Genomic DNA, 24,276 nt, shown 5'->3' on the forward strand with positions numbered 1-24,276 from the left:
CCTGTCCTTCTTTCCCCCATCCCCCTTCCCCGATGCCCGATGCCCTGGCCTTCTTTCCCCCCATCCCCCTTCCCCGATGCCTGATACCCTGTCCTTCTTTCCCCCCCATCCCCCTTCCCTGATGCCCGTGCCCGTTCTTCTTCTCCCCCCCTCTCCTGCTGGGTCCGGCCTTTCCCCTGGCCTCTATCTCCACCCCCACCCCTGGCCCGATGGGTACAGCGCTCCTATGAGCGCTGTGCCCAGTCCGTGGCTTCTCCCGGCTACTCGTAAGCCGGGCCATAAGCGAATCCGCTTATCCTGGCTTAAGAGAGGCACTAGCCCAGCCTGATCCCGGAATCCCCTGTGTGTCATCTGGATGCACAGGAGGGAGACCAGGCCTCACACCTGGTCTAGCAAAGGCCTAAGTCAGCAAGAGCCATTTTTAAAGTGTAAATGGAAAGCCACTGAAATATCGGCTTTGTAGGCAATACCTCCTGTTGTTGATACCATTTGAAGACAGCTAAAAATGGCATACATTCTTTATGGGTGGAGGTATCTCCTCCAAGACAATGCAGCCCATCATTTGTAAACGTGTCGTACTACATTCCAACTGATGTTTCAGTATGGCTCCCCATCAATCTAAAGAAGAAAAGTAGCTCTTGAGTATTGTAAATTCAAGGCCAGAGCAAATAATACAGCAAATAATATTTTATTGAGGCCACTTCTCTTAGCTACCTTGACCACCTTAGCTAGTGTCCAATTACATTTATGATGTTCTCTCCCCCGCCTTCGTAAATAGTAGTAGTTCTGCTTCACTGCTTTAGACAGGGGGCAGATCTACTCCAAGCAGGATATTCCACTATGAAAGTGGTATGAAAGCACTATATAAGAGGCAGGAGCCATGCTACTGCTTTACAGCGGTATTGAAGTGCACTGAACGGTTGTGGCCCATTGACACATACCATATACCACTTCCATACCACCATATCCTGCTTGGTGTAGATCTGGCCAGGGCATTGTTTCAGGAGAAGAGACCTCAGAAAACCAAACTTATTCGGAAAGCACAAACATTTTTATAAAAATTCCTGACATTTGGGGAACCCTCATTCAATTTCTGTAAATCCAAAATACATCCAAAGTTTTAGATTTGCTGATCTGAAGTTTGGGTGCAAATCCTTTGAAGAACATCAGCGTTTCCCTTCTTTCAGTGCTGCACTCTGGGTTATACGTGAGTAATGCCATCTCTTCTGGAGTCTCCCCCTCCCTCCAAGAATAAAATGAGCATTATTTCCTCAAAAAGAAAGCCGATGCTCTTAAATTTACTTAATGCTCGAGTTAACTTCCCAGCAGTAGGTGTTAACCTCAGAAACTACAGGCATACGTGCAGATAATCCTATCAGTTTCTTGGAGGAGAGCGAAGCTTTTGGAAGAGAGTCAGAAACAATCCCTCGTGCCTCTGACAAGAAAAGAACATCCTCGTATTCAGATGAGATGTAATTGAAAACAAATCAGCAGTGGTGATTTGCTAATCATACCTCCTTCAAAGCTCATATTACTTTAACCCTCTGTTGCAGTTCCAGCTTCATGTTTTTGAGTGCCCTTGTGTAAGACACCCTCAATGGACCCTCTCGCTCCATGTGTCTCTTTTCATTGCCATTATTGTCACCAGCTGTTATTGCTTCTCCTTCTTTTTGAGTGTCTCTACATTAAGGGAGAACCTGCAACCTTACAATTTCGTCTTCTTCTGAGGTATTTCCATGTTGACTATGGCTCCTTTAGACAGCAACCAACAATGACCACATGATTTGTCACTGAAAACTTCCCCTCTCAGCAATTTTCCAGAAAGGCAAATGAAATACTGCCATCTAGTGGCCCGCAATAATTTAAAATAGTGCATTACCTCTGATCTTTTAAAAGTGAGATTACTGGGGGGAAGGCTCAGGAGATGTCCTGGAGGTTGATGGCGCCATGCAAAGAACCAGCAAAACTCCATGAGTGACCAACCACAAGCATGCAATGAATTGCTCATGTAGAGCAGCTCTTTCTCGTTATTCTTACCACTACTTGCAGAGAGCCTGTGAGCAAGATGGCAGGGGCATCTTCTGCTTCTCCTGCTCACTACCTACGTTGTCTGGGCCAGAGCAAGAGGCAGGGAAACAAGCAGGTTGCAGTGGTTCAGAGAAGTAGCAACTCTAGGAAGATGTTGTTGGTGGGCTCCTGCTGAGGTACAGGCCCTCTGCAGCGGCCTGACCATGTCTGTCTTTGATGCCAGCCCTGCTCTCTTGCCACCTCTCCCATATTTTGCTAGTATTGGAAGATAACTGTCCCCTCTTCAAACCTGCTTGTTGATTCAATGCTGGCTGAGCAGTGACGGGTTGGGATGGAATTACCCTGTTTCCCCGAAAATAAGACAGTGTCTTATATTAATTTTTGCTCCCAAAGATGCGCTAGGTCTTATTTTCAGGGGATGTCTTATTTTTCCATGAAGAAGAATACGGTACACATTTATTGTTGAACAAAAAAAAAAGGTCTTATTTTCGGGGGGATGCCTTATATTACAGTGAGAGTCAAAACTGGAAGTAGGTCTTATTTTCGGGGGATGTCTTACTTTCGGGGAAACAGGATAGACTCAGAATGAGCAGAGTGACATCCCAGAAGAATGCAAATTCTTAGCATACAAACTCATGTTGCACTCACGTCCTGCCTGCTTGTAGCTCTGATGGCTCTGATGTCAGTGAGGCAGTGAATCTGTTCTGGTCTTCAGTCACAACTAGTCAGAACTCTAAAGGAGCTGTCCAAGGTGCATAGCCTCTTTAAAGTTCTGACTGGTTCTGACTGAAACCTGGAGTGGATTCACTGTCTCACTGACATTGATGCCACCAGTCTCCTCTTGTGGGCTTTCCGTAGGCATATGGCTGGGCATTGTACAAGCAGATTGCTGGACTAGATAGAGCTTTTCTTGAGTTCTTGACTCAGATTCTCCTTCCAGCCTGCTTGTTGGGTGGGAACCTCCTCCTTCTACCTGTATTTCTGTGTTGATTTGTATTTGCATAAATTTCATTATACTGGGGAAGTTCTGAAGACAAGCACCCAATGGTGGATTCTACAAACCTGGAGAGTGTGAATAGGGAGACATTTTTCTCCCTCTCTCAAAATACTAGAACCCAGTTGGGTCATCCCATGAAGCTGATTGGTGGGAGATTCAGGACAAATAAAAGGAAGGACTTCTTCATACAGCGCATCGTTACACAGTGGAATTCACTACCACAAGATGTAGTGATGGCCACCACTTTGGATGGCTTTAAAAGGGGGTTGGATAAATTCCTGGAGGAGAAGGCTAGCAATGGTTACTAGTCCTGGTGGTTATGTGCTACCTCCAGTATCTGAGGCAGTAAGCCTATATGCACCAGTTGCTGGGGAACATTATTACTGTATTCTAATAATTGGAGAGCCAGTGTGGTGTGATGGTTAAAGTGTTGGCCTGGGACTTGAGAGATCCAGGTTCTAGTCCCCACTCAAGCCATGAAGCTCACTGGGAGACTTTGGGCTGGTTACTGACTCTCGACCCAACCTCCCTCACAGGGTTACTGTGAAGATAAAACAGAGAAGAGAGGAGGAAGACCATATAAGAAAAAAATGATACATAAAAGTAATAATTATATAAATAAATAAATAAATAAATAAATAAATAAAGGAGGAGGAGAAGGAAAATTCTGTCATGCAAGCCACTACCTGCAGTATGAAAAAGGAAAAGTGCAGCACAGCTCTCAGCAAGAACTGGGATCCAAAGTGATTAGGGTGACCAGTTGCTGGGAGTGTGGAGAAGAAGCCTGATACATGTGCTGCTGGAGTTTATACATACTTGTCTGGAATGCAGCCATTATTTGGAAGTGAGTCCCATCAATTTTGTGAGACTTTCCTTTCACATTATTGAACTGTGGAACAGCCATGTCCTTTTGGATTGTAACGTTAGGAATGTAAGTGGAAGAAGTTGGAAAGAGTTAACTGGAAAGTTTTCAGTCCCAAAGTGCAAGACGTCAAGATTTGGGCCTTGGGACAAATTTGTCTACAACAATGTACACAGTTCTGCCATCATCAATAGTTCTTTAGCATCCCCTTTTATAGGATGCACCATCAACTATAATCCACAACTCTCTAAACCAGTCTCTCCCAACCTGGTGCCCTCCAGATGTTTTGGACTTCAACTGCCCCAATCAGCATAGCCAATGGTCGGACTGGAATGCTTGGAGCTGTTGTTTAACAGCTTAGGATCACCTCCCCCTGGGTTCAGGGAATGAGTAATGCTGTACAGATTTTAGGAACAAGAGTTAAATGCTGCCATCTAGTGAAATAAGTTGTTTCTTCAACTCTTCCCCCTCCCATCCCTTCCAGTCTTTCTGAAGGACAGGAAAAAGTGAACCGAAAGAAGTAGCACTTTAACAAATACTTGACTTCAAATTCAGTTTCTAGCAGTGTGCAACTGAAAGCCAATCCTGATTGACGATGAATTGTGTGCCTGCCATGAGTTTGGGGTGGTCACAGGAATGGGCACAGATTAAATACCGCAGACAGTATTTAGGTTGTAGTTTGAGCACAGGCTCAGTTCCAGAGATTGTTTGGAATGCTAGAGCTTAGCCCTGGCATGACAGAGACCTTTCCATAGATGGAAGCACTTAGGAAGCCGCCTTATCTAGCCCGGTATTGATTTCTCTCATTGCTACCTGCTACCTGATCCGTATGATCTTGCTTGCAAAACAGCCCTTGCTAAGCTGCCAGAGAAGCCCTGTGGGTTGAAAAAGATGGGATATGTTCTATTCATACAGGTGTTGGCTTCTCAAATGTACCTCAAAATACTATAGCCCAATGGGGTCATCCCATGAGGCTGATTGGTGGGAGATTCAGGACAAATAAAAGGAAGTACTTCTTCACACAGTGCATAGCTAAACTATGGAATTCACTACCACAAGATGTAGTGATGGCCACCACTTTGGATGGCTTTAAAAGAGGGTTGGATAAATTCCTGGACGAGAAAGCTATCAATGGCTACTAGCCCTGATGGCTATGTGCTACCTCAATTATCCGAGGCAGTAAGCCTATATCCCCCAGTTGCTGGGGAACATAAGTGGGAGGGTGCTGTTGCTTGTGGTTCCCTGGTCAACAGCTGGTTGGCCACTTTGTGAACAGAGTGCTGGACTAGATGGACCCTCAGTCTGATCCAGCATGGCACTTATATTCTTATGTTCTTAAATGTCAGTGTGACTAGATGAACTAGACTAAAGTATGCCTAAAACTCTGCTACTTCTGCAGCTGCACAGGAAGAATTGGTTTTTTTGAGGTTTTTTTTAATACTATTTATTTATTTATTTATTTATTTATTATATTTTTATACCGCCCAATAGCCGAAGCTCTCTGGGCGGTTCACAAAAATTAAAACCACAAAAAACATCCAACAGGTTAAAAACACAATTACGAAATACAGTATAAAAAGCGCAACCAGGATAAAACCACACAGCAAAGTTGATTATACAGAGTTAGAACAGTAAAATTTAAATTTAAGTTAAAATTAAGTGTTGAAATACTGAGAGAATAAAAAGGTCTGCAGCTGGCGACGAAAGGAGTACAGTGTAGGCGCGAGGCGGACCTCTCTGGGGAGCTCATTCCACAGCCGGGGTGCCACAGCAGAGAAGGCCCTCCTCCTAGTAGCCACCTGCCTCACTTCCTTTGGCAGGGGCTCACGGAGAAGGGCCCCTGTAGATGATCTTAAGGTCCAGGCAGGTACATATGGGAGGAGGCGTTCCTTTCAGATCGGGAGGATGGGAATCGCATTTCCTTACTGTCGCTGTGCTTCATTATTCTCTTCCGCATTTGAAACGAGCAGAATTACATGAAGAAGAGAGCAGCGACCACATGGCCCATAAAATTCAATGGGACCTCGCCCTCTAGTGGGCATTTTATAGTGCAATCTCACCTGCACACAACAGGAAATCCTGAGAAACCTGACATATCTCAGAAGAATTGGGTTTTTTTAGGGTTTTTTTTAATGCTAAAACTGGGGAAAGAATGGGAGACACGCAGGAAGCTCACTGCATCATCAAACTGACCCGCAAACATCCATGAGTGGCCAATCCCAAGTGTGCTATAAATCACTCGTTTAAAGAAGCTCCATATCTTTAAGATATGTTGTCAGGTGTGGCATTTTCCCTGCACAGTGCTACAGAAAATTAACAGGACCTGCACTACAAGACCTCTAAGGTCACTTCTGACTCTATGATTCTATGAAAGAAAGAATGATACATAGTTCAAGATGCCAGAAGTAATAAAAGCGTCTTGTGTCACATTTTGCATTGCATCTGAACGTTAACGCGCTTTTACCTCATTTGTTAATTCAGACATAAGAAGTGTTCTAAACTAGTTGTTGCCAAATTAGACTTGATGCAGCATATATGTAGAATGTTTATATTTTTAATTTGCTGGTGCCATGAGAAGCTCCAAATTTGGCTAGAGCAGCTGGTGTGGGGAAGAGTGATCTACAAAAGCACCCTTTTCCTTTACCACTGTTCTAAGTAAATTTGGAGATGTCCTCAACCGCATTAAAGTAAAAAAGAAATATGTTTGGGATCCACTCCATGAGGCTCCCGAATTATGACTAGTTTCGCCCTTGATTGTCCTACAATAATTAAGCATCTCTGCTGTCTTACATTTTCCCATTGAGTCTAATCGGAAGATTGGAAAATGGAAAGTTCCAGTCCTTTGGTTCAAAAGAGACCAATAATTTAAGTCCGCAGGAAAGACAAAGCTTAAATTATAGTATGGAGGCAGTAGCGCACAGAAATATTGCTTAATGGCTTGCATCTTAATTGTGGATGTGTGTGTTTGTGCATGTATGAACACTGAATGGCAAAACGGCTTTCAACTTAACTGTGCCTTTCTTTTCGCAAATCACTTTATTTCTGCAATGATTGTTGCTAAATTATGATCCTTTTAGAACTGGGATGCCGGATGGCCTTAGGAAATCCCTTAATTAAACATGCCTTGCTTCTAAATATTATAAAATAGGCTGCTGCAGAAATGCTTTAATATGTTTGAAACAATAAATAAATCAGTCAACAAAGGCGGAATGCTAACAGCAGCTAAAAATAAAACTTTAGAAAAAGTCAAGTGTTGAAATTATTATTATTATTATTAATTTATATAGCACCATCAATGTACATGGTGCTGTACAGAGTAAAACAAAAAAACAACTGGGGAACCAATGTGGTTAGTTTGAAGAGTGTACGGTGTTAAAATAAGAGCCAGTGTGGTATAGTGGCTAGAGTGTTGGACCGGGAGTCAGGAGATCTGGGTTCTAGGCCCCACTCGGCCACTGGGTGACTTTGGGCCAGTCACAGACTCTCAGGCCTTAGCTAGGTCTAAGCTTTATCCTGGGATCGTCCCAGGGTCATCCCTGTTCATGACACACAGGGGATCCCGGGAGCAAGCAGGGACGACCCCAGGACGATCCCAGGATAAACCTTAGGTCTAGCTAAGGCCTCAGCCTAACCTACCTCACAAGGTTGTTGTGAGGATATAATGGAGAGGTACACCGCCTTGAGTTCCTTGGAGGAAAAAAGGTGAGATATCGGAGCCACCAGCTTCCACTGCCAAGTGCTTGGAAGAAAGGCAAGCTATGAACATAATAAACAAACTCTGAGGGAGAGCTGGCTAGCGAATAAAGCAAGGCTGTGTGTAACCTGGGTGTAGTTGGCTAAACGATCCTCATTTACTCATGAAATCCATTCTGGAGAAAAATGAACTTCTAAACAATCAACAAACAATTTTGTTTGGATTAATCTCATTGAAGGTGAACTGACGTCTGTGGGAGAGCTCTGGATTAATTGCAGCCCAAACACCATTATTCTTGAGACTGATCAAACACCTCAAAACCGAAGACAGACAAATCTCTGCATTGCACTCATGAACTGGATGATTTATATTAGCGATGTGTGAGGTAAGCAAGGGGAGAAATATAAATTACCCCTGTTCATCACATTCACTTATTTTAATATTTCCCACATGTTTCTATGACAACATTCAAGGCGTACATATTTTAATTTTACTGGCGCAAGGGAAAGCTTGTCAGAGTTGCAGAGTTCCCTTGATTTTATGGCTGAATGCAATCTCTAATGTACATTATAAATCTTCTCAGAAAAATATGTGGGTGGGGCTTTCATCGCAAGCAGCGCTCACGGCAACCTTGACGATGTTTTAATATGTGCAGCCGAAGTTTAAAGGAAACTTTAAAAACCCCTAGACGTTGCACCAACTTCAGATGTGGGGATAAGGGGGCCTTGCATACAACAGGCTGCAACTGTGACAACAATTGTTGAGCGGGTTAGGCAGTAAAACACCTTGTTAAAGCCCTTAACCCTGTACGTGCACTGGAAAAACCCACCGTCTATGCAAATGAGGAAATTTCGAGATGAAGGTTCCATGACATCACCTGGCAGCTTTTCCAACAAGTTTCAGAATGCCCAGTCGAAACGATAAGATATCTTGTTGACATTTAAAGCCGGTGGATAGCGTAATTAACATGTGCTTAGGGACAAAAATAAAATAAAATAAAATTACTTTCTTAACTCAATCAGCACATAATTTTAGAAGAGTGGTTTCCAAAAATTTCTACCTTTAGGTGATACTTTCTGCATCCATCAATTGATTAAAGCAGGCTTGTTCCTCCGCCAGAGAAACCTGTGTCTTGGAACACATATGGGTAACCCACGGGCTGCAATCTGTGTGGCCCGCAAAGCCATAGAGTTTACTGCCTGCTTTCCCCACGCTGATCAATCATCAGCGGTGGGGTGGCCAACAGACAGTGATGCAATGGAGCCACGGCTTGGAGGAGTTCAACTGCACAAATGCCCTCTGCTACCTTGGAGCTTAGGTGCGATCCTCAAAGTAATGGGGGAGGGGAGGGGTAATGAATTTCCCCAGCAACATTATATGGTTCCTTGTTGTAATATAAAGTAATTTGGGGAGGCCTGGTCTTAAGACTCATTGGGCCTGTTCAGACAACCGGCTAAGCCATGGAGAGGCCGCTAACCCTTGGGCAGCAAATGGTTAGTGAGTCTGTTTAAACCATAGTTATGCAGCGGCCATGGTTAGGGTTCACACGACACGCTAAGCCATAGTGTTTAGCTCAAAATGCTAAACACCACGTGACACCACGTGGCTTAGCGTGTCATCAGAACTCACGGTTTAAACACTTTCACTAACCATTTGCTGAACTCAGACGACATGCTAAACCATGGTGATTAAGCATTTTGAGCTCATTAGTCTCAACATCTAAGGTCCTCCTCTGGGTGCCTACTCCCTGGTCTAGGCTTTGGACAGAAAGCGTCCCACAGGTATAGATTCTTATTCCACAGGTATAGATTCTTCTTCTTCTTATTTATTTATTTATTTATTTATTTATTTATTTATTTATATAGCACCATCAATGTACATGGTGCTGTACAGAGTAAAACAGTAAATAGCAAGACCCTGCCGCATGGGCTTACATTCTAATAAAATCATAGTAAAGCAATAAGGAGCGGAAGAGAATGCAAACAGGCACTGGGTAGGGTAAACAGGCACAGGGTAGGGTAAACTAACAGTATAGAGTCCAAACAACATCAGGTATTAAAAGCTTTAGGAAAAAGAAAAGTTTTTAGCTGAGCTTTAAAAGCTGCAATTGAACTTGTGGATCTCAGATGTTCTGGAAGAGCGTTCCAGGCGTAAGGGGCAGCAGAAGAAAATGGACGAAGCCGAGCAAGGGAAGTAGAGACCCTTGGGCAGGTGAGAAACATGGCATCAGAGGAACGAAGAGCACTTATCACACTGCCAAATCTAAAAAAAATAACACACCAAGAGCATATTTTAAGATGATGATGATGATATTTTAAACTAGCGAATAGACTCAGCTTCACACAGGTTGGAATAGCCCAGAGTTGATACAGTGACGCTTTCAAGCAAATTTACACAGCTGTGCTCACCCTGTCCTGTCTACATCCTTCTTGCAGTCTGGGCACCACACTTCAAAAAGGATGCAGATCAGCTGGAGGGGGTTCAGAGGAGGGTGATCAGGGTTCTGGAAACAAAGCCCTATGAGGAGAGACTGAAAGAACTGGGCATGTTTAGCCTGGAGAAGAGAAGGCTGAGGGGAGACACGGTAGCACTCTTCAAGTACTTGAAAAGGTTGTCACACAGAGGAGGGCCAGGATCTCTTCTCAATCATCTCAGAGAGCAGGCCACGAAATAATGGGCTCAAGTTACAGGAACATCAGGAAAAATGTCCTGACTGTAAGAGCAGTACGGCAATGGAAGCAGTTACCAAGGGAGGTTGTGGGCTCTCCCACACTAGAGGCCTTCAAGAGGCAGCTGGACAACCATCTGTCAGGTATGCTTTAAGGTGGATTTCTGCATTGAGCAGGGGGTTGGACTTGATGGCCTTATAGGCCCCTTCCAACTTAACTATTCTATGATTCTTAGGGAAGCCATATATGCTGGCATGCCCCCTGCTATGATGCACCCCATAGCCCTCTGAGGGTAGGGTCTGTCCACACCTCTCCCTTGAGGGGCATGCTAATCCAGACCAGGATGGGGGTGGGGGAGTGGGGCAGTCTAATAACAATCCCTGGCTTCAAACTGTTGAAGATGTTATTGCAACCTTCAACCACACAGTCACATTTAAATTAATTTTAATTAATGGTTTTTTTAAAAAAAGCCTGAGGTGCACACTGTTAGGGTCTCCTTAGTATAAATGCCGATGTCTCAGGTATCTAGTTTTCACAGTCTTGGGGCTATGACACTAATAGATGGACAGAAGGACACAAATCTTCTTTGATTATCATAGATAGTAGTATTTTGTCCTTTCTATCTACCAAGACTTTACCGGGGGGATTCCACACGTCGTACTGAGGCCGCTTCCATGCGGCCCCAGTGCGCCCCCAAAGCGATCGTGTAACTTGCCTGGAGAAGCGACGAGGAAGAGGCGTCCTTGCCGCCACCACCCACCTACCTCCGACCCGGCCGGGTCGGAGAGCTCAGTGGAAGAAGGTGGGGAAGCTCTCCACTCCGCCTTCTTCCGCCGAGCTCTCCATCCCGGCCGACGAGGAAGTAGGTGGGTGGTGGCAGCGGCGGCAAGGACGCCTCTTCCTCGTCGCTTCTCCAGGCAAGTTACACGATCGCTTTGGGGGCGCACTGGGGGTGCATGGAAGCGGCCTCAGTACGGCGTGTAGAATCCCCCCAGATAGATTACAGAATTTAGACTATGAAGAATAATAAAAGGAAAATAAAGGAAAAATGAATAAAAACAGCCAGCAGAGACATTGCCTATTCCCCTCTGCTAATGGCACCCCCTCCTAATGGAGCTTCAATGTGCAGAAATTGCACCTGTTGAATTTGTTAATGGCATTGTTGTTGATGGCACAAAAATCACTGCTAGGAAGTGGCTAATGGAAAGGCTGTGTGTGTGTATGTGTGTGTATATATATTTGGTCATTTGTGGGTGCCTTCACTAACTTGATCATGTGTTGCATTTGTTTCATTACAGTAAACGTCCAGTTGTAGTGTGTCTTGAAAGGCTGTCATTCCATCAACTTCTCCAAAAGACCTTGTCTTAGTTTTCCATTGTTGTTGTTATGTTTAGAATTCCTCAGGGTACCCAAAGGCTCTTTTTGTTATGGGTATTTATAATGGAAAATATCTGCTTTATGCTGCGTCCAGTTTTATAATAGGGCCTTTGTGGCACAGCAGGTCACACCCCACATAGCCAGTAACATTGTAAAATGGACCCCGCAGAACAAACACTGTTGCCGTTTGCAGAAAGTGCATGGCGTGCAGTTAATAGTGTGAATGGTATTGAAATGATTTAGGGACTGTGCAAACCTCATCGGACTGTCCTAGTGGAGTAATAAACCATCTGAAGCGTGAGATCATGAGCAAGACTATATTGAACTGCCCTTTATTACTGGTACCTGGCTTTGCCAGATGGAAACAGAGGGCTATTGCTTAACAATCCACTGGGTGATTCTATCTTATATGAAAAGGGCGATACCAGCTGGTTGTTGAGGTCACTCAGATCCTATGTTCATTGCCACATGGTACACAGTCAGCAATAAGGTTCGGACACATCTATGAATGCAAGAAAAATGATAGTTCATTTCTGTATAGTTTGTGAACTACAGCAGAGGTTGGCAGATTTCAAGCTAACGGGTTCTACCCTTTTCTTTTTTGGGGGAAAAAAAGAGTATTGCAGACCCAAGTTCAAATTAGTGGCCTGGACAGATAGTGGCCCGCTAAGAACTAAGGAACAAGATGCCTCTGAGCACATGCTTAGCCCAGGAATTTGTGATCAACTTAACTTACAAACATCTTGGGGAAAACCACTTCTGTGTCCCACCTCCGCAAGCATTACCTTTTCAGCAACCTAATTTAGAAGGGAAATGTCTTTTTAGTTGTTGCTATTGTTATAAACTGAGAAACCCTTATTGACCTACTGCAAACCATCCAGAGATCTACCAGTAAATTCAGATCTAATCTTCTGCCTGCTACAATTTTTGCTGAAATGGGTCAGTCCTGAATTTCCCTATTTTCAAGCTGTATTGGGGGCAGGCTGAAGAGCCAAGAAGCAGGAATGAATGGTGAGAAGGTTTATCTCTCATTCTCTTTTGCTTTTGGATGAATTAGAAATTGCCAGCAGTCCAGGCCATTGGGTTGCATCCTTTGCAGTACAGCAGGAATGGATTTAGGGGAGCATTAGGGCTGAAGTTAAGAGATGCACCAGAAGAGATCAGAGTTTCTGAACTGGAACTGAGAAACCATACAGCTTATCCTACAGTTACCCTGACATCCAAGTCAGCCTACTTGAGTGCCAAGAATATTTGATGTGTTACAGGGGACAGAGGACATTTGGATATGCAGTAACAAGAAGTACAGTTTTACATTGGCAGGGAAGCCTACATGAATACATTACTATAAATATAATTGTTATATTTATACTACTGCACCATCAATGTACATGATAGAAGACACAGACGCCCACCTCAAGGAGTTTACAATCTACATTTTAACAGTGAGTAGAGATAGTAAGAGAAGGGAGAAAGCAAGGGTAGCAAGCAACAGAGTGAGGGTAGGCCTCCATCATCTAAGCATGATCTATATTTGCTGGAACATCAAGGTATGAATACTGAACAATTACTCTAACTTTCCAACAAAAGATGTAAAAGGACTTGAGGATGTAGGTACGTGGGTCACTTAGGGTTGGGTGACCATATGAAAAAGAGGACAGGGCTTCTGTATCTTTAATGTTTGCACTGAAAAGGGAATGTGTATGCGTGCAGCACCTGGTGAAATTCCCTCTTCATCACAACAGTTAAAGCTGCTGGAGGCCTGCCTAGTGTGACAAGATACTAAAGAGGGCAGGACTCTTGTAATTAACTGTTGTGATGAAGAGGCAATTTCACCAGGTGTTGCATGCATAAAAATGGCACCTGCTGAAATTCCTTTTTCAATACAACTGTTAAAGATAGAGAAGCCCTGTCCTCCTTTCCATATGGTCACCCTATATGTTATACAGTTAAAAAAATCCTGGATTGATCTGTAAAAATGGGGTGGTTTAGAGGGGTGGCAGATTTCTCTTTCCATTTTGGGGTAGTTTTAGGAGAGTGAGGGAAGGCTGCACTTAAAGAAAAAACTTCTATGGTGTAGCGTCGCAAAGTGGCTCCTTCCTTGTCTCTGTGTATTTATGGAGTAAATGTATGTGTGTGTGGCGGGGGGTGTGTGAGTTCCCTGGACAGGCGAGGAGGCAGCAGGGCTGACTTACGTAAGGCCCAAACTACGCTAATCATGTAGCCTGTAATGGAGGCTTGTCTTATAGTTTAGTGTAAGCATGCACAGTCCAAATTCAGATTGGGACTTTCACACAATGGAAGGGTTGAACCTTTCCCCTTCCACCATTTCCCTCCTGAAATCCTGGTGGAGTTGTTAGATAAACAAGTTGATCTTCCCTCACTGTGGACAATCAAACCATTGAGCTGAAGAGATGCTCAAATACAAAAGCACAACTTGCCCTGTAGGTGTCTCCATTTTCCTAAAAAAGGGGGTTTAAATTTTAAAAAAATAATCTTCTGACCACATGTGTTTCTAGAAACAAGAGGCTCCCTCAGTCAGCCTGTTGGGATCTCACCGTAAATCAATACACTATTTTCCCATTTCCAGCTACATAGGTGTTATGGTACTTGGGTATTATGTCCACTATTAAGTTCCCTTTTCCAAAATTGTTGTTGGCTGCTGTGCAGTATTTTGTCATATATGACAAACATACATAGCATAAAATGAAGGTTAAAACCATGGGGGATATGCTGACCACTTTTTAAAAAAATATTTACAGGGATTTCAGAAAGAAGAGAGGGAGCTTTGTACCAGTAGCGTCTGGTGCTAAGGATGCTGTAGAAATTTGAGACAGATAAATGCTATTTGGGGATGCATTAATAGAAGTATGACATCCAAATTGCACAAATCATCTTGAGTATTGCGTCCAGTTCTAGGCACCAGACTTCAAGAAGGATGCAGACAAGCTGGAGGGGCTTCAGAGGAGGGCAACAAGGATGATGAGGGTTCTGGAAACAAATCCCTATGAGGAGATACTGAAAGAAATGGGAATGTTTAGGCTTGAGAAGAGAAGGCTGAGGGGAGACATGATAGCACTCTTCAAGTACTTGAGAGGTTGTCACACAGAGGAGGGCCAGGATCTCTTCTCGATCCTCCCAGAGTGCAGGACATGGACTAATGGGCTCAAGTTACAGGAAGCCAGATTCCGGCTGGACATCAGAAAAAACTTCCTGACTGTAAGGGCAGTGACAATAGAACCAATGACCTAGGGAGGTCGTGGGCTCTCCCACACTAGAGGCATTCAAGAGGCAGCTGGTCAACCATCTGTCAGGGATGCTTTAGGGTGGATTCCTGCATTGAGGAGGGGGCCTATAAGACTCAATGGCCTTATAAGCCCCTTCCAACTCCACTATTCTATGATTCTATGATATGACTAAAATGAGTTCGGATTTCTTAGAATCCAACCTGAGGAATCTGCTGCTGACTGGCCTCCCCAAGTTGCGCAGAGTCTGTGGACCTTTGGGTGTTTTTTTTTTACTTTCCTGAAATTCATGCAAATTTATTTACAGGAAAATACGCAAGTTTCTCCAGAGATATATACCATACTGGAAAATATATGTGAAGTAAAATTGAATCATCGTCATCAATTTATTGAAGGCAACCAAATACAGGTTTTAGCTGATTACGTACACAAAAGATATAGACAGAGTATAAAAACGTGTCATATACAAAAGAATAGATACAATATTATAAAATGTTAAAACATACATGCACATACAGCTAAAACCTTACATCTCAAGGCAGGCCACATGAGTTTGTTTAAGCTGAGCAGCCTTCACAGAAAATTTGCCTGGCCGGTGCTTCCATTAAGGCCACCTAGGCCACCGCCTAGAGCGCCAAGTTCGGCGCCCCCGGAAGTCGCCCTCCCACTCCCAGAGCCGCTCTGGCCAAGTGAGGGCAGCTTCCGGGTGCGCCATTCGCCCTGCTCCCCAGAGTCCCTGGCTTGGCTTCAGCCGGGCGCCCGCCCAGCAGCCGAAGCCAACCTGGGACACTGGGGGGCGGGGGCAGGGGCGGGCGGCTCCACGTTCTGAGTTCCAGCGTGCGCCGGACATCAGCACGTGGAGCCGCCTGGTGGAGAGGGGTGAAAGTCCGCCTTACCTGCTCGGCGCTGGCGGCTCCTTTGCCCGACGTGATTGCCGCCTCCTCCTCCTCCCCCTCCTCCCCTCCCCCCCCGCCGCCCTCCCTTCCCTCCACCCAGCCATGTGGCCTGCGTCCCGCTTGCCACTCCAACCCGGAGGACGGAGGCAAAGGGCAGCAGCCCCTCAATGAAACTCCGCCGCCGCGTCCGGGCGGCCAGAGGAGTCGGGCGCCACGCGTAGCGCTCCTGCTGCCCAGCTCGCTCGCCTCGGGCCGGATCGAGGCGCCAGCAGCCACCCGCCTGCCAATGGTAAGCCCCATCCCTGGCCCCGGGATGAGCGGGCCTCGTGGAGCGTGTGTGTGTGTGTGTGTGTGTGGGATACGGTGGGTGGGTGGGGGTGAAAGCAGCTCACCTTGCCTAGGGCGCAAAAAAGCCTGGCACCGGCCCTGTCTGTACTGGACAGTAGATATTTGACTTTATTCATATCATTGAAAGTAGGAATCACCCCTAAGAGCTTCTCTAAACATTTCCCCCTAGGTGTTTCATACAGTTTACCGTGGATGTCACAGATGCATAGGTGCTGCCACAGGTGCTGATTTCTTTGGATTTTCTTGAATCTGCCTTCCATAAAGTTCGATTTCATTGCCTGGCAGCGCAGGGCAGTGAATGCCCTGTGGAGAGGGGGATTTAGTTCAGACAAGTGTTCCTCTGTCCTGGGGTGTCATTTTAAAAAAGGATAGGTATTAGAAAATCTGGATAGACAAATCACGTCCATATACTTTTGTGCAAATAGCTCTTGGAGATGCACTTTAGTTTTATGTCTGTTGGACTGAGTTCCAGCGACAAGAAGGGCATCTGGATCAAGCCCATATTTCTGTAGTAAATATACTGCCCTTTACAAGGGTATAACTAGACTTTCCAATCCCATAGCTGCCTCCAACATACAAAATGGATGTTGGGAATAATGGAGCACTGACACATGTGGCAAAGGGCATAACTACAGCCTTTCTGAGTGGGGGGTTGGACTCGATGGCCTTATAGGCCCCTTCCAACTCTACTATTCTATGATTCTATGATTCTAAGGCTGTTGCTACACGATAGGTTAGCCTGGTGTGAGCCCCGGGCTCACCCCTGTGCATCCAGATGATACACAGGGTATCCCGGGCTCAGGCAGGGGTAACCCCCCCTTGGCCCAGGATAACCGGCACCACTTGTGGCTCGGTATTCCCTGCAGTCTTGGGCTGAGCCCGAGACCACGGGTGTGTAGACCGGTCCGCCGCTTTTCCCGGCTACCGCAATTACTCGCGAGTAGCTGTGAAAAGCGGCAGACGGGGCGCAGGAGTGCTGTGCCATCAGGGCAGGGGGAGAGATCGGGGGTGGGGAGATCGCGGGGGGAACCAGAGATGGGGGGAATTGCAGCTGGGGGGGGGAATCGGAGCTGGGGGGGGAGCAGGGAACCCTTTTTAAAAAAACACAACTTACTGGTCGATGGTGTGCTCCTGCACACTCGGCCCTTTAAAAATAAAAAAAATGGCGGACGCGACGGGTCCTTCCTGCAGCCCGTCGCATCTGACGTGTAGACTGGGGCGATAGCCCGCACTACTTGTAGCACAGGCTGGCCCCTCCTCCCACACGGATTATCAGGTAGGTCTAGCAAGGCCCTATGTGTCAGGAATCACATGCAGCTGCTTCATATGGTGAATCACAGAACTGCAAGTGGCATCCCAGGACCATTCCAGACCTGCATGCACTGTTCTCAATCAGGCCTGCTATTGGATCCTTCTGGGGAGGACAAAGTATAAAGGGCTTCTGGTTGCAGCTGAGCTTTGCTCAAGCAACAAAGTTTACATAAGCTATGGCTTTGTCCTTCAGTCCTGACTTGTTCTCTGGTTCTGCCTGTTGGTTTGCCTACTGTTGTAGCTCTTGTCTTACTCCAGACTGCTATCCATGACCTGGCCTTGACAGGAGGGTGGGATTTGCATGAGGGACATGGTGGGAGGGAGGGCGTGCTTAACCTTTTCCGTGCCAGCTGCTTTTCCTCTGCAATTATCCCCTGGACACCATTCTCCATCAAGCGGTGGAAAGTAACCCTATGGGGGGTGGGGATTGCAGAGGAAAAAATGATGGATAGAGGGAGGGTTAAGGACACCACTCCTGCTTGCTATTTTGCTGCTTAAAATCCCCCTCTCCTGTGTGTCAGGTGAACACAACTCGAAATCCATACAGCAGTGGAGGCTGGTGACTCTGATGTCAATGATGCCATGAAACTGCTCTGGGTTTCAGTCAGAACCAGTCAAAATTTCAATAGTTTCATCACCTTGGACAGCTCCTTTAAAGTTCTGACTGGTTCTGATTGAAAGCCAGAGCGGATTCAAGGTGATATGGCAGACCTACCATATAACAGAAAATGCATATACTGCAGATGCAAATCAGTGCAGATGATTCTTACTCAAGGGATTATCTGTATATTATCCAACAAAAGCTGCAGACAAGAGATCTTGGGCATTTGCAGACAACTAATTTTCTTAAGGGAGAATATTTAATACTCTCTAGTCCCCGCCCTTAAACATTTCTATTGCTTTTCAAGTAGCAATTATGGTGAACATGATTAGAAGGACTACCTTACATAAAATCATCATCCATTAATTCAAACATTATTTTGCATCTGTCTGGAATTCCACATGATATTCATTATATAATCAACATGATTAAACATACATGGAGCCTTGTGTAACTAGGACAAAATACAAGAAAGCAATTAAATTGAAGGGGGGAGGGAGGAAAAGATTGGACAAAATAAACCTGCAATCAGGAAGTCCAAATTTACCTTCTCAATTGCTTGATGCTTTAAATATTGGTATTCCAAGGGGGTTAGTTTGAAATCAAAGAGAAGACGATGGAAGAAAGGGATTTCAGCAGGGGGTATTGCACTGAATGGTAAATGAGCCCAGTTGGCTTGAATGAAGATGACTCCTTGTCTACTTGGAGAATCAAAAGAATCACCTAGTTCTGAATAGTCATATCCAGTCCTTTGTTACATGACTACACTTTAAGTACCATATTTAACCCTGAGATGGAAGGAAAACATTGAAGGTTGTGTGCCCTCAAAGTCTTATCCAAATCCTACTTAAACTAACGGAAAGGTTTTCTTTGATGTTGATGGGAACTGAATTGGCACTAGACCAGCAGACCACTTATGTCCTACGTTAACCCCGTTCAAGGATTGAAGGGATATAACATGGTCCTTTATTCTTCAGGCTGGTTTATAACTATACACATAGTCTCACATATATATCTACATACATATAACTGGAATGAAACTCTCGCCAAAACTAAGCCCCCAGTTGAAGAAGGAATAGTTTCTTTAGAGATATCCTTAAATCTTGCTAAGGGCAAGTTAAGGATAGGACAGAAGTGATCTCCCATGCTTTTAGAGTTTCCAGATGTCTCTTCTTTTAAGGCAAGCCTAACAAAACTAGTAGCCCAGCAAAGTTATTCTGTAGTAAACTCATTAAAAAGCTGTCACTGTAACAAGGCCCAAACAGGGCACTATTAGAACAGTCATTAAAGGATGAACAAAGGCGTTGCTAGGCATAGGCCCATGGGTCCCCATCCTTGAATCTATTTCTCAGTGCCCCAAATATATTCCCCAGAGCCCTGTGTGCCCATTGATGCCAATGGAAGGTCCTTGTTTCTAAATTGCAATACAGGGGTGATTTTTAAGGGGAATTGCAGCTGGGGAAGGAAGGGTGAACCATCCCCACCTCACATGCTGGCCTGGTGCCTGATGGGAGGTGAGACTTTTGTTTTTGACTGAATTAGTATCCAGGGAACCCAACTGGGAAGGGTGAATCCTCCTCTCCTTATATGCATCTCCCCAATCCCCTGTCCCGTATTACAATTAAAGTTAGGGGGCAAAATTCCCATTGGTGCCAATAAAAGATTTTCTTCTAAGCTTGATTGAATGGGATGGGGGGCATTTTCCTCCAGAATGAAGAGAAAGAAGTGGGGGAAAGGACAGTGAGGGATTGCAAATTAATTGTAACAGAAGAAGAACTACTGATTTGGAATGATCTGGGGCAAGGTGCAAATAAATTAAAGTATTTATTTTATTTGAAGTGATTTGCTTGAGGAGTTAATTGGCTGGCTTTGTCCTCTGTGAAATTTAAACGAACGAGTTGGTTCCCCGTGAACACAGTTCATGGAGAAAAGTCAAATGTAATGAAAGGTTTAACTTGACTAAAAGTGTACAGAGACGTTTAAAAGTTATTTTGTTACATTTAACAGGGATTCCTTTTTGAGCAATAATGAAACTTTGACTGGGTTACTTTTAACTGTAGGTGTCTCTTAACCCCAACATGATTTGTTTATAGGCTGTATGTTACTGGCATATCATTGCGCTTTGGCCTGCATCTGTGTTTATAAAAGTATACAGAAACGTTTTTGTGTTCAAATTTCATTTTGCTCCAAATTGCAATTAATTATGTTTGTTTAATTATACTTGGCATTTCTTGATATTAAAAAAAACTTTATAGTACACTGTTATAGAAGACAGCCTAATTCTTAAAAAAAAAAGGTTTATGGACATGAATAAACTCCCAGCTTTGAATTATATTGAAGACCATTGGTATTCATGGAATCTGTATGTCCAGAGCTTTCCAGTGAAATGTGTTTCATGAGAATTGGTCCAAAGGAAGATGGTTAGAAAGAGATGACCAACTAACTCCTGAGTTTGAATTATATAGGCTGACTATATGGAAAGGAGGACAGGACTCCTGTATCTTTAATAGTTGTATAGAAAAGGGTAAATCAGCAGGTGTCATTCGCATGCATGCAGCACCTGGTGAAATTCCCTCTTCATCACAACAGTTAAAGCTGCAGGAGACCTGCTGTCTTTTGAATCTCATAACTGGAGGGCAGGGCTCCTGCAGCTTTAACTGTTGTGATGAAGAAGGAATTTCACCAGGTGCTGCATCCATACAAATGGTGCCTCCTGAAATTCCCTTTTCTATACAACTGTTAAAAGATACAGGATTCCCGTGTCCTCCATTCCATATGGTCACCCTAGAATTCTATATATAATCTATTTCTAAAGTTGCATATATAGGTATGAATTAGCAATATAGAATTTTCATGCAGATTTGTGTCCTATGGGCTTGGGTCCTGAATCTTTTTGGTGCCCGGCAATGCACTTGAAGATACAGCTAACAATTAATTTGCAATCCCTTACTCTGGTCTGACCATGGAGGGATATTTTATGTTCTTAACAGTCCTGTAAAATTACTGCACCACCTGGGACTGAGAACATTTGAATCTCCTCTGTGAAATTAAAACAAGGTGAGCATCCCCAGATTTAACTATATTTTTTTCGACCTCCCTCTGCCCTTCAAGTCTAGTCCTGGGTGTCAGGGGCAGATCTGGCTGTATAGAAATGTAATAAATAAATAAACAAATAAATAAATAAATAAATAAATAAATAAATATCCCAAATCAGATTCAGGGTGTTTGTCAACCCAGGGCTGATGTACTCTTTGATAATTGTACAATCTCATAATTGTTCTGTGCAATGTGATAATTGTTCTGTTGTTGCTCTGTGACAAGGGTAACTCCTAAAATTTATACGAGTTCTGGTCAATTCAGAAGCTTTATACTGCTTGCAAATTACAGAGGTCAATTTTGTACATGGTTGTTCCCTTCCATGCTTGAAGAGAGCTTTAAGATCTGAGCACTCACAGTCCCTATTATTGGACCTAGCTTATTATTAGGCTAGGTCCAATGGCCAGGTTTATGAGGTTCCTTGTGTGGCGTTACACCCCACAAGTCAGTTCCCAAATGTATGTCCGCAGTTTGTAAGTCTGTGGTGAGTTTAGAATGTTGGCCTGAGTGGGTGGAGTTAGAATGTCTTGGGAGGGGAGGAGTGATATATAAGGGAATGACTGAGGGGATTGATGGGGACTTGTTAAGTACTCTTCAGTGCTCTCTGTGTTTAGAGTACTTAAGTTCTGGGAAATTTGAGGGTCAGTGTAGAGAGTGGTGTCTTTGGAGTGTGGTGTGCACGTAGTTGATGTATATTAATCAATACTGATAATAAAGAAAGTTCAAGAGTGATTGAGAGAAAGGGAAGCGCGTATGTGAATGAGTGAAAGGATTGGATGAAAGGTTTCAAAAAGGTTTTTAAATGTTTTATTTGAAACAAAGCTTGTGAACTTTTGAAAATAAATTTTAATCAATTTGTTTTTAACTACCACAATAATCTCACATGTCTGTTTGGCATTTATCATTTGAAGTTTGCACATTTAGCACCCACTCTGACAATCATTCCCCTCAGCACATATAACTCACAGTGTTTTATTTTATATATTGAAATCCTTCTCCATTTAAACCCCTTTCTCCACATAGTTTGGAGGAAGGTGGTTTTTATCCCTTGACTCAGGCGTATCAAGCGGTAGTGCTTGGCTTGAGCAGGGAGTAGCTGCGGCCGGGTCTGTTGTTCAGAGCCTGTGTCGTGGCACCTTGGAGTCCCCATTGGTGGGGTAAAGAGAGGAGCCTTCCTTCCTGCCACACCCCACATCTTGCTCTGGAGAGATCATACACGGGTGGAGTAAGATGATTGTCACTTGTCAATCCTCACACAAACATCTGCTTTACAATGATTGGGAAGGATTAGGGTGAAGCTCAAACCTCATCAGAAACCAAGAACAGATGCTCTCAGGCTAGTCTGATCTTATTTCTACCAGTATTCATCTTTTCTAATGCCAAGGAGGAAGAAATATCAATTTTATGGTTTGTCTTGTATTCAATATTTACTACTGGCCGGAACTATTTGTGACCCACCAAGCCAAACATATTATTATATAATTATACATATTATGCTGATTTATACAGAGTAGCACAGTACTGTCTATGGTTATGAGCAAAGGCACTGCAACAGCCCAGTGGAGTTCCCTTTGACATTTGGGACAGAATGTTCCATTGGAAGGATGGAATGGCATTCCCATGCAACATATATTCATATTAAGAAAAATTAAATATAACCCAAACTACATTAAATGTAACCCAAACTACATAATACAATTAGTTCTTCCCACCCACCCCATGATAGATTTCCATAACAACCAGTTTGTTACTAAAACTATAAAGTTCATCAGTCTACTTTTCGAACAAAGTTATTTAGGATAATATATCTCCCAAGAATGATCTCTGCTGAATTGGTGATCTAAAGACACCATCCCCTTTATTCAGAATAGATAGAAATGGGAACCATATTTCTATGAAATTATCTTGTTTGGATACTTCTGGCCCACTTACTATGATGATTCATGTGATTTGTCTGATGACACTATTTGTCACATTCTTCTATAGTACCCTTGAATAGTGTGGTCTGACTTGTTTTTTGCTACTTTTATCTGGACTGAAACTAATCCGGGGAGCATTCAGTCCCAAATTTCAGAGGGATCACCACCCAACGGCCAAGGGCAGCAAAGTTTTTTTTCTTGTTTAAAAACAAACAAAACTCTCGACCACATCATATTTAAATGCAAGTCCACCCTGTCTGAAAGTTCTTTGATTTCATCCCCGAAAGTCACAGATATTCCTCCCACCCTCCACTTTTGTGGGGGACAAATGGTCCCATGAAAGTGAGAGGAGGGAAGGGATATTCAGCCCAACTTGATTCAAAACAGGAAGTTTATGAAGCCATCGGTTGGTCACCATAGATGGCTGGTAATATGAGCTGTGTTTCGGTTGGGCTGGGCTGGGGGTCACAAGTTAGGAAGGCCTGGTAAATCAGAGTCACACTTTCTATTCTTACCAGCACACGGAAAGAGAAAGTGAACTGGTTTAGCTGGTGAATAAGTTATCGGCACTCAGTCCAAAGTAGAAGAACAGATGTTCCATTGCATTCGTTTCCTCTTAAACACTTCACTATGGTGATAACAGCTCTATCAATATCCTCCTTTCAGTTGCCTGCTGTGTGTAGCCTTTTTGTTTTGAGTGTTGCCAGGTCAGTCCTCTTTGGTAAAAAGCAGCTGTAGGCTTGAATTCTGGGTGGTAGCAGGGGAGGAAGGACAGTGTTTATTTCATCCTTATTTTAAGATTATGCATCTCATCATTCTTAAAGAGTACAAAAAAGGCCATAATCTTGTCATAGTGATGCTAGAGATCATATGGAACACTTAAAATGTATTTCTCGGCCAGGTCATTGAAGTCACTTTTTCATATGTCTGAAGCGCCACTTGCATTTTTAACAGTAAAAATAGTAGAGGCACATGGATCCCTCATATTGCTGAAGCTCTTTGTGCTTTGATAGTCACAGAAAACGACAACTCCTTTTGTGATCTGTCCACACCACTCCGTCCTGTGACATTTCCTGTGAGATCTCAAATCTGTATTCAGCTTGCTTGAGGCTTCATTGCAAAAACTATGTTCCCGATTGGAGAGATATTGAGAGATTACGCGATGCGATTGGAGAATGGGGTGGGGTATTGCCCTGACCTAGAGAAGCCAATCTGCTTGAAGAAACAGATTGCTCA

The sequence above is a fragment of the Elgaria multicarinata genome, chromosome 7 (assembly GCF_023053635.1).
Source record: "Elgaria multicarinata webbii isolate HBS135686 ecotype San Diego chromosome 7, rElgMul1.1.pri, whole genome shotgun sequence".
Taxonomy (NCBI): Eukaryota; Metazoa; Chordata; class Lepidosauria; order Squamata; family Anguidae; genus Elgaria; species Elgaria multicarinata.